The 12,206-nt window shown below is 36.9% G+C and overlaps 1 protein-coding gene across 6 annotated transcripts in view; it reads right to left on the minus strand.

The window, feature by feature from the left end:
* LOC106135331 (synapse-associated protein of 47 kDa) overlaps positions 1 to 12,206 on the minus strand; it is a 71,425-nt gene that overhangs the window by 16,650 nt on the left and 42,569 nt on the right. The gene's annotated exons all lie outside the window — the stretch shown is intronic.

A 12,206-nucleotide genomic window follows, 5' to 3' on the forward strand; every position in this document is an offset into this window, starting at 1 on the left:
TACAAAAAGTGTGGTTGCTGACCGCGGGCCATCTCGTTAGATGCATAGCGAACGCACGGTGTGCTAACATTCAAAGACTTAGCGCAATAGTATCTTAATTTTTTTTTTTTTGGTTATCTGAGTGAGTATTTTGTCGGGTCTAAGTTAAGCACGCTCATGATTGTAATATGAGACGCCATATACCAGTCAGCCTGTATAAATACCAAATTTTAATAATTCTTAGGGCTTAAGAATGGTATTCCAATCAGTCAAGATCACAGCACTTAACGAGAAGTACCTTTACGAGGGTAACGCCAACATCAGAAGGTACAAGCGGAACGGTGACTATTACCTGAATATCTGGGGCACCACCAAGCAAACTTGGAGCAACAACGTATCTGTAGGTATTGTTTGTTTAATACAATTCTATCATTAAACCGAGCAGCTGAACGTGGCCTATTAGTCTTTTGAAGACTGTTCGCTCTGTCTACCTCGCAAGGGATATAGACGTGATCATATTTGTGTATGTATTCGGAAAATCACGTCTTGATGACAGAGCCCACAACGTTGTATGGCTTAATGATGGAATTAAGATTAGACAGTCGAATAATAACTCAATGCTTCGATAAATCCTTTTTGGTTCGAGTGGCTAGGGTGTGGAACGAACTGCCTGCATTTATATCATATATATATATCATATCTTCCCAAGCAAGTACTGTGCGCAATCGTTCAAAAGTAGAATAAACGGGTATCTCTTGAATAGGCATGAAACATCTTCGTCTTCTTCGTCACTTACCAAAAGGTGAGATGGAAGACAAATGCATAATCAAATGTAGAATAAAAAAAGGTTGAGATAGTATTCTACGAGTATAATGTATTCTCTCGTCCACATTCTATTCTAAGTTTGGATATTTGTGAAGTTGACTTTGATGAAGAAAATGGTGTAGGGCAGTTTGTTACCGCTTCTTCTGCCTTGGAAGCGGCAGTCAACTTAGTTTCAAGTAATTTATTTGACGTAAACCAATGTTGTGAAACCAAAAGAATTGACAATTATTAAGCGATATGATAGTATCCTATAATAATGAATAAAAATTTTGAATTGAATTTTGAAAGTAAGTTAGTGACAAATTGCTAGCCCAGCGCCTTGAACAAGAATCCCAAATTTCACATCACAACATTCCCCCTTTTAATATGTTTTTCTAATGCTTATCATTATTTTTAGATCCACATAGTGGTGACTGAATTTCTTCATAATGAGTATAGGAGGTCATTCATCGAGTTCCACTACAGGTTCTGTGACCTGGTCAACAAGGAGCCTATGTTTGGCAAAATGATCGCGAAGACTGGTCTTGTGTGCCCAGCGCCTAAGGTAGCTTTTAAAATCTTTTGGGTTCAAAACGGCTAAGGGTCCCCATAAAGTTTAGTGACGTAATCACTTTTCGCATATGAAAATTGATGACCTTGGTTTTTAAACGTTTGAGGTTATAAAATTTGATGACCCTCAATATGGACCCATAAAATATAATGACTGCTTTGACAAAGCCTTTTGCTGATGATACACTCTAAATCCTTAATCGTCGCGATGATCATAAATACATCCTCACCTCTCCAGTGCGCCTTTTTGATCATAGGAATCATTGGTACGGCAGATTTTTGACTTGACTTGACCCTTATTATATCACTTTTACCGTCCAGTGCAGCAAAAAAGGAGATTCTTAATTCGACAATAAGTTTAAAGTCAGATGTATCCCATGACACAAGTCTCGAACTTTATTTGAGGCTAGCCCAAATCTTGTGAAATGTCCTGAAGATATAAGTCAAGAAAGGAATGTAACGGATGTTTCAGGGTACATATCGGCTGATGAACATGACAGTGCAGTCCCAAGATTTCCCCAACCGCTGGCCGTTCGAGAAGGGAGGCGCGGACATCAACATCACCACCACGGACACTGGGGAGTGCATAGTGGCGGGCTCTGTGCACGTGTTGTTCAAACAGGACAAGACAAAGGAACGCATTTAGTTTATAAAAGTTGTCAGAAATAAAATTTACATGTAAATCACGAGCGCTTTTTTTTTACATTGGCTAGTAAGATGTGAAGGTTTTGTCTATGTGCAGGGCAAATTATAATTGAAATCCAATTATAATTTGCTCTGGCCCGTCGGGTATAGGTCCAGCAGTATTTGGGATTGTTTTGCAGTTCTTTTATCTTTATCATATGAATCAATGTATGAATTTGTGTGTGTTTCACCTCAATCTGCGTGATGATATACACAAATTATAAAATGCCTCTGGCAGCCGTTGATGGCAAGAAAGTAAGTAAAAAAAAGTGAGACAGTAGACATGATTACTACATGTAGCCAGAATTTGGCAGAATGGACTAAAAACTGAGCTGATGACAAAGACCTGACCAAGTGAAGAAATGACTTACAAAACATAAAATAAAACAAATACGAAATTATTAAATTCAGATTTAAAAACAATGTTTAGTAAGTAGTGAAATGTAAAATCCAATTCGGCCATGGGTCCTGATAGAAATCCACAATAATTCCTCTTTTACTTACTTAAAACCTTTTACTACGTTTTAAAAGAAAACATTAAAAAAATAAGTTAAAACCATTTATCTATAATTTTAAGAAAGTATCAGTTTCTCTTAATTTTTCATCCCTTCCATACACACGGCTTTACAACGCCATAATAGTTGCTAAATTACAAACCAACTAATTTCGCTTATTTAATCGGCCTTTGGCTGAAAAGCCAATTATTGTGCCATTATTTCCACCAAGTGTTTTAGTTTCAATACTATTCCGTACAATAATGTACCATCATCAGTTCATTAGTACATACTGGAATAGGAAATGTTTTGAATCGATACTGAATTCGGAAAAATGGTATTATCGACGAATGTAACAATAGTTATTGCAATTTTAACATCACTGATTACTGTTGCAGATGTAAGAACATTGAAATTATTATCATTTATGTAACACGTTACATTCATTACTATGTTTGCCTTTATTTTGATCATTCGGCTACTTGTCAAGGTTCTCTTTATCAAACCATACTCCATCAAAAATTGATCACCTATTTATTTCAACATTTACCTAAATTATGGTCGTACCAGCAATTTTATTTACCTCCTGAGTTCTGGAATTTTCCGATGACTACAATTAAATTATGGAGATGTTTAGCCAGATTGGATTCTGATCTCATATGCCTGATTAAGCAAGTCTCCTCACGATATTTTCTTTTCAACAGATATACTTTTTCAGTTTGCTCCATGACCACGAACACCTTTCGACATAATGATTTCAGTATTCAACATCATAAAATGCTCATCAAAAATTTTACAAATCTCATATACTCTATGCAGTTACAGGGATTAAAAATGATTCCCGAATCCGTAAAAGTGGTGTACGCCAACGAAAAATACGTGGACAGAGTAGTAGCGAATGTACGAAGATACACGAGGCACGGCGATTACTTCATGAACTTTCAAGGGAGGATCAAACACACTTGGGCGAACAACATTACAGTACGTATTTCATGAAATTGTCATGGCAAGTCCATAATGAAGAAAGAAGACCAGAGAGAGAGAGAAGAAGAAGAGAAATGTCAGAAGGGGATTCGCAATAAAACCGTGGAGAAAGTAGTTAATTTTGAGGTTACATATTATAGGTTATACTGACTGGCCTGGGTCTTGGAAATTTATTTATATAAGTATTTATTATAATATATATTATCGTTGAGTTAGTATCTCGGAACACAAGTCTCGAACTTACTTCGAGGCTAACTTAAAACGGTAATGTGTCCCATATACATTTATTTATATATAATCATGTCCTTATACTTTACGGGTCAGAATGAGCCAATCTCAAAGAGACTAAAAGGCCACGTTCAGCTTTACTGCTAAACGGTGGAATTATATTTGAATTTTTAACCTTTGTTAGACAAATTTTGCAGGACCTACAAACTTTGCTAACTATTTATTCGTCAGAAAAAGCGAAGAACTCCTGCGGGCTTGATGACCGAGGACAAATAATTAAGTCTCTAGACCCAGGATCTCTGGGTCGGGCGTTGTCTGTCAGTCAGTCCCTACGTTATGAAAGAGTTTTGCTCCCACCGGTTTTGCAGTAGCATTTTTAGATAGAAACTTTCCTAAAAGAAACCCTCTTCCAAACACGAACAGAATCCGTTCACAACATTCCGAGATTAGGCGCATACATACAAACAAAGAAAATAAGGTGATTTAGGCTAAGTAGTGATAGTGATGATGATGATTATGTTTTCAGATAAACGTAGTGATGACAGAGTACCTGCACAATGAGTACCGGCGATCCTTCATCGAGTTCCATCTCAAGTTCTGCGATATGCTGAACAAGGAGCCCATGTTTGGAAGGATGATCGCGCAAATGGGAGTCGTCTGTCCGCTACCTAAGGTAACTATTGGAGTAATCGCACTATTATAAATTTGGTTATATTATAGTTTACGTTGTGCCGTGTAGTTCCCGGCACCTATGAAAAAAAAAGAATAGGACCACTCCATCTCGTTCCCATGGATGTCGTAGAAGGCGACTAAGGAATAGGCTTATAAACTTGGGATTCTTCTTTTAGGCGATGGGCTAGCAACCCGTCAGTATTTGAATCTCAATTCTATCATTAAGCCAAACAGCTGAACGTGGCCTATCAGTCTTTTCAAGACTGTTGGCTCTGTCTACCCCGTAAGGGATAAAGACGTGATCATATGTATGTATGTATGTATAGTTTACATCAATTTTATGCCGTGTGGTACCCGGCACCTATGAAAAAAAGGAATACTCCATCTTCTTCTCTCTTTGATCATTCACTTCATCTCCATGGATGTCGTAGAAAGCGAATTTGACCACCGACGCTCTTTTAACCACTTTTTACCTCGCTATACATACATATAATCACGTCTATATCCCTTACGGGCAAGACAGAGCCAACTGTCTTGAACAGACTGATTGACCACGCTCAGCTTTTTGGCTTGATGATTGAATTGAGATTCATATAGTGACAGGTTGTTAGCCTATCGCCTAAAAGAAGAATCCCAAGTTTAGAAGCCTATCCCTTAGTCGCCTTTCACGACATCCATGGGAAAGAGAAGGAGCGGTCCTATTCTTTTTTTTGTATAATTAGCGCCTGGAACCACACGGCATGGTGAGGATGCAACAGGGAAGTAAGCCAAGAGGAAGAAGTATAAACATGGAACCCTAATTTCTAACTATCTTTCAGGGTGAATATCGGCTGATGAACATGACAGTGCAATCACCAAATTTCCCCAACCGCTGGCCGTTCGAGAAGGGGGGGGCCGATGTCAACATCACCACCAATGCAGGAGACCTTGTGGGGAGCGGATATATTCATGTTTTGTTTAAACAATAACAAACAACATTGAAAAGAATAGGACCACTCCATCTCATTCCCATGGATGTCGTAAAAGGCGACTAAGGGATATGCTTATAAACTTGGGATTCTTCTTTCAGGCGACAGGCTAGCAACTTGTCACTATTTGAATCTCTATTCTATCATTAAGCCAAACAGCTGGACGTGGCCCTTAGTCGCCTTTTACAACATCCATGGGAAAAAGATGAGTTTTCAAATATTCTATTTCCTGCTTATTCCGATATTCCGAGCGTACTCCTAACTGTCAACTAATTACAAAATTCAATAGCAACTATAAGTATAATTGCGAAAGTGAATTGGATTTTAGTGGACATAGAGTTTGTTCATTAGTTCACCACATCACATTTTACCACTGGACCGATTTTTATGAACAATACAAATATAACCTAGACCTTTGTACAGAATATTTACGCGATTTTAAGATAAACACGTGCAGAGCTGCGCGCAAAAGTTTGTAAAGAATATTTATATTGTCATTTCTTCTACAAATTTCAATATTGTAACATAATAATTAACATAACATCAGTGTACAACTCTAAGAAACAAACGGTGTAACATCGTATAAATTGTTTATAAGCCCCTTACTCTGTGAAACTTCGAACAAAGTTTTCCTAATGTGACATTTAGCTCGACACGCGGCGTCATGCGATCTATATCATATTCAATGTATCCGTTCCATGTTTGCTAAAGTTAAATACATTTTAAGAGGAAAAGATTGTCTTCTTCCTGGCTTTAGTCCCGGTTGCATCCTCATCATTCTGGGGAGGAGTCTTTGACCGTGGATCCTGAATTGGGTGAGTCAGGTTTTTACACGAAGCGACTCCCATCTGACCTCCGCAACCTTTGCAGGTAAAGCTAACCCGTATTGGATCACGATTAGACATCTAGTTGGCTGAATGTGTAGATTTCCTCATGATGTTTTCACTCACCGTAAAAGCATCGGTTAGTATTTAAAGTAATGTACATAACTTCGAAAATAGTCATTGGTACGTGGCCGAGATGGGATTCGTACCTGTGCCTTTATGCGTGTCACGCATTTAAACCGGGCACCTTATCGATTAGACCACCAACGCTCTTAAGAGGAAAAGATTGCGGGACATAATTCAAAGAGGTAGATTATCGAGATAAAACAATTTAAGAGGGTATACATATCCATACTGAAGAAGAGTATTAACTATATATACGGGACAAATTACACAGATTGAGGTAGCCTCGAAGTAAGTTCGAGACTTGTGTTACGAGATGCTAACTCAACGATACTATATTTTATAATAAATACTTATATAAGTACCTAAACATCCCAGACCCAGGACAATCAGAAAAAGTTCTTTTCTCATCATGCCCTGGCCGGGATTCGAACCCGGGACCTCCGGTGACACAGTCAAGCGTACTACCGCTGCGCCACAGAGGCCGTCAATCAAGAGAAAACATAGCTGCTTTTTTACCTGCGCAGATCGTAAATCAATTAAGGGAGTGGCTTCTAATCTTGGGATTCTTACTTAAGAGATGGGCTAGATACCAGTCACTATTTATCTCTATCAAGAAATTAACCATAAAGCTGATCGTGGCCTTTATATCGAGACGTTTAAGTGATACCTATTGTCATTTTACAATGTAGGCATTCTGCTAGACACCCCTTTCGGTCTTTATGAGACTGTTAACTCTGTATACCCCGTGAGGTTTAAAGACGTGATTTAATGTATATATCAAGAACCGCCTAGAAACCGAGTCAACAACCCCATCTAGTTACGTAAGTGGGTGACGCATAGCTCAACCCCAATAGTTGCAGAGTTGCGTCACGGCGAACTGGTGTAATTTCAAATGTTGGCCTACGACCAACTGGCTAGGATTCAGAACACAATATAATAGAGTAGATTTTCAAAATTGGATAAAAGGTACGGCGGAGCAAACTACACTACAGCATTTTCACCGGGCGTCAATTTACAATCTAAATCGTGGACTTATTAATTAAAATTATTCACATTTTCTGTTAATTAAGTGTATACATAGTTACTTTTTCTTGACCATACTAACTTGTCGGTTTACCAAATTTCAGAGAATTGAATTTTGTTCAAAATTTTATTTTATTTAATTGTATTTTGATAATGTTGAATCTCCTTCTTTTTCCTCCTGGTGTTAGTTGGGACTAACCACAACTCTCACAACTAGTCACAACCTCACCTTTAAAGTTTAGGTAAGAAACATCTAGAACTTAAGTCAACAACCCCATCTGGTTACGTAAGTGGGTGACGCATAGCACAACCCCAATAGTTGCAGAGTTGCGTCACGGTGAACTGCTATAATTTCAATTGTTGGAATGCAGCCAATTGGCTAAGGTTATCTTGTAATTTAACTCACGTCCACATTTCTATGCTAAGTTGGGATAATTGTAGAATTGAGATCTGAATATACAAGGAATCAGATATACAAGGAGAGTGTGGAGGGAAAGGTCGGAGTGGGAAGACCTAGACGAACGTATCTTGATGAAATTAAGGACGTCGTGGTAAAGGGTCAGGTCAAAAGTACCCGAAACCGCCGAGCTTGCATGAAGAGAGCTATGAATGTGGATGAAGCGAAGGAAGTATGCAGAGATCGTGGCAAGTGGAAAGAGGTAGTCTCTGCCTACCCCTCCGGGAAAGAGGCGTGATTTTATGTATGTATGTATGAGATCAGAATGTAACCGAGACTAAACAGGAGGAATTAAAATCCAATAAGCAGAAGTTGACGTTTTTAAAGAAAATGCTGCAGTGCAATTTGTTTAACGCTTCCTCTGCACCGACGCTTTGAGAGCTGCAGTAAACTTAGTTTAAAGTTTGTAATTTATTTGACGTATAACCAATGTTGTGAAACCGAAAGATATGACAATTATTTCGTGACTAGAGGCCGCCCGCGACTTCGTCCGCATGGAAACCCTATCAATCCCGCGGGAACTCTGGGATAAAAAGTAGCCTATGTGTTATTCTGGGTCTTCAGCTACCTACATACCAAATTTCATGGTAATCGGTTCAGTAGTTTTTGCGTGAAAGAGTAACAAACATCCATACAAACTTTCGCCTTTATAATAGTAGTAGGATATTTAAATGTATCTAATGTAATAAAATGGGGGAGGCCCATGTCAATGGACAACCTGACCAACAACCGGTTGCTGATGCATGAAGAACACACTTCATCCCAAATCAGCTTATTCTGTGTAATGAAATATTTATTATATAAAATAAATATTTATAAATAAAATATTAATTTATTTTATTAGATATTAATTTATTTATTTATATTTAATGTAATAAAATAGAACAAAAAAAAATTGAATTAGGAAAATTTTAAATCTCCTTCTTTTTCCTCCTGGCATTAGTCCCGGTAACGTTCTCACCGTTAAAGTTTGGATAAGAAACATCAACAACCCCATCTAGTTACATAAATGGGTGACGCAATGGACAACCCCAATAGTTGCAGAGTGAAACACATAACATCAGTGTACAACTCTAAGAAACAAACGGTGTAACGTCGTATAAATCCACACTAATAATAAAGAGGAAAGATTTGTATTTTTGTATGTTTGTGTGGAATAAACTCAAAAACTACTGGTCCGATTTTGATAAAATTTGGCACAGATATAGAATAGACCTTCAAAAGTGACATAGGCATAAATTTGTTTTTACTCTTTGTTTATTTCAAATATAAAACACAAAAATATGTTCACCCGTGCGAAGCCGGGGCGAGCCGCTAGTAGTTTATAAGCCCCTTACTCTGTGAAACTTCGAACAAAGTTTTCCTAATGTGACATTTAGCTCGACACGCGGCGTTATGCGATCCATATCATATTCAATGTATCCGTTCCAAGTATATTAAAGTTTAACAAATAGCTATATCTTTAGCGTCACGGTGAACAGGTATAATTTCAACTGTTGGGGCTGCGACTGTCTTTTAATTTAATTTAGTGTTATTATAAAGCTCACTAACTTTCTCTAGACGTAAAAATTTTCAGCAATAAATTTAACTGCTGCATTTCATTAGAACATTATCAAGTACGGACTAATGCGCGTTAATAGTGTTATCAAAATTAAATTAAATTTGCTACATCCTGATTTCCGGGAAGATTGAAAATCGAAACGACCAATATCGCTTAGTACTCGGGTTTTCGAAAACGGCTCTAACGACTTCGATGAAATTAAAAATGTTTGTGCATCTTCAATAATTCCTATAGTTTCAAGTACAATATTGCATATATTATTTATGTATGTATATATATATGTGGGTTGTGAACGTTTTTTATTTAAATTGTTTCGTTATTTTAAGTTATTGTTAGGACTGGCACTTTTTATTTTAGAAGAGTAAATTGATGTAAAATGTCAAAGAAAAAGGATTAGACATTGAAGTTTGGAAGATGAAAAAACCTATTAAAGAAACTGAAGGAAATATTTGTTTTACTATATCCAACTGAGTAATCCCACAACTTTTTTGGGGGCTCGTCCGGGATAGTGCTCAATATTGTGGTGGTCAATATTGGATTGAAGTGAAACAACACGACTGAAGACGAAAAATCAAGACGACTATTTAAGAAGGCAAGTCATCGACGGACATATTACAGACTGTTTTACCGACTATTAGTATCCGACGGTTCATGCTTAACCGCTACGTGACGTCATTTCTGAATACTGTTTTACCGACGCTGATGGGAAAAATATTGCCAGATACTTGAATAACGTTATTCGTATTCGTTATTTATTAACGTTATGATAAGTTGATACAATGATTTATAATATTCAGAAATAACGTTAACCCGATTTTATTATGAAGAAATAAAGACTTTAATTAATTTTCACATTGAAGACGAATATTATTGATGAGTTCAAAGAAAATATCTTATTGTACGGCACAAAGACGACTTTCATTTAAGACGAATAAGATTGCAACTAAGATGCCGCCGAAGAAAAATACCCAAGACTCAGATGTAGAAGACGTTGAAGATGTTGAGGTACAGATATCATTCAGAGACTTAGAAAAGTCTATGAATACTTTCACTGGAGATGATACTTACCCGGTTAACGAATTTATTGAAGAATTTGAAGATGTTGCTGCTTTAATGAAATGGACTAACGTCGAAAAATTAATTTACGCGAAAAGGCTTTTAGGAGGTACAGCTAAATTATTTCTACGTTCGATGGGAAGAATTAAAGATTACTCTGGGTTGAAAAAAGCATTAAAAGAAGAATTTGGTCCGAAATTAAACAGCGCCACGATTCATAAAAGACTGAGCACCCGCAAGATGAAGAATGATGAAACGTATCAACAGTATTTTTTGACAATGAAAGAAATCGCTCTGCATGGTAAAGTTGAAGATCCTGCTTTAATGGAATACGTAATTGATGGTATTAGAGACACTGAATCTAATAAAGCTATACTTTATGGTGCTTCAGACCTCAAGGAATTTCGGAAAAAGTTGGAGATTTACAGCGAGTTTAGAAAGAAGATGTCTTCACGTTCCAATTATGTTTCTCCTTCAACATCAGTCCAGTCTGGATCTAGAAAGAAAAATGACGCCGCACCACCTAAGAAACGATGTTATAATTGTGGAGATTTAAATCACCAATCATCAGCGTGTACCAAAGGCATCAAATGCTTTAGATGTAACGAGTTTGGACACAAAGGACCCGACTGTCCGAACCAAGTAAAAAAGACGTTAAATATTTTGAAGAACGACAAGATCGAAGCTCCTTTTAAGCTAGTCAAGATTAATTCTACCCCGATGATATCACTTGTTGACACTGGAAGTGATGTTAACCTCATAACTGAAACTGGATTTGAAGACATAAAACGAAAAATTACTGACTATAAAGATATGAAGATTTATTTAACTGGTATAGCTGAAAAACAAATGTTAACAGAAGGAATATTTACTGCGAAAGTTGAAATTGATGATGGATTCTCGGATATGACTTTCTACGTTGTGAAAGATAATGCCATTCCCGTAAGATTGATTATTGGCAACCCGATCCTGAAAGAGTTTGAAGTTAAGTTCACTAAAGATGGAATTGAAATGGAAAAGATTATGCATCTAACCCTACTAGTAGAAAATAATGAGAATACTGAAGAATTTAATATAGATGACTCACAATACACAGCTGAAATAAAGAAAATGATCAAAGACTATAATCCTAAAGAAGAAACTAAGAAAAGTAATGTAACATTAAAAATAATACTTACCGATGAAACGCCGATATACCAAAGTCCACGTCGCCTGTCACCTCTGGAAACAGATATAGTTCGTAAACAGATTAATGAGTGGCTGGATAAAGAGATAATAAGACCTAGTAAATCAGATTTTGCATGTGCAATAGTTTTAGCTAATAAAAAAGACGGAACCAAAAGAATTTGTATGGACTACAGAGGAATTAACAAGAAGATAATAAGAGAAAGATTTCCTTTGCCGCTGATTGATGATCAGATTGATAAATTAAAAGAAGCTATTATATTTACGTCTCTTGATTTAAAAAATGGATTTAATCACGTGGATGTTGATGTAGATAGTCGGAAGTACACTTCTTTTGTGACACCGCAAGGCCAGTTCGAGTTTGTCAAAATGCCGTTTGGTCTATGCACAGCGCCATCCGTTTTTCAAAGATATATCAACGATGTTTTTCACGATTACATAACTGATGGTACTGTACTTTCTTATCTTGATGATTTAATCATTCCCGCAAAGACAGAAGAAGAATCACTGGCTAAAACAAAGAAAATATTTAAAAGAGCGGAAGAATTTGGTCTGATATTCAATTGGAAAAAATGTCATTTTATGAAGAAG

This window comes from Amyelois transitella, chromosome 20, assembly GCF_032362555.1.
Source record: "Amyelois transitella isolate CPQ chromosome 20, ilAmyTran1.1, whole genome shotgun sequence".
NCBI lineage: Eukaryota > Metazoa > Arthropoda > Insecta > Lepidoptera > Pyralidae > Amyelois > Amyelois transitella.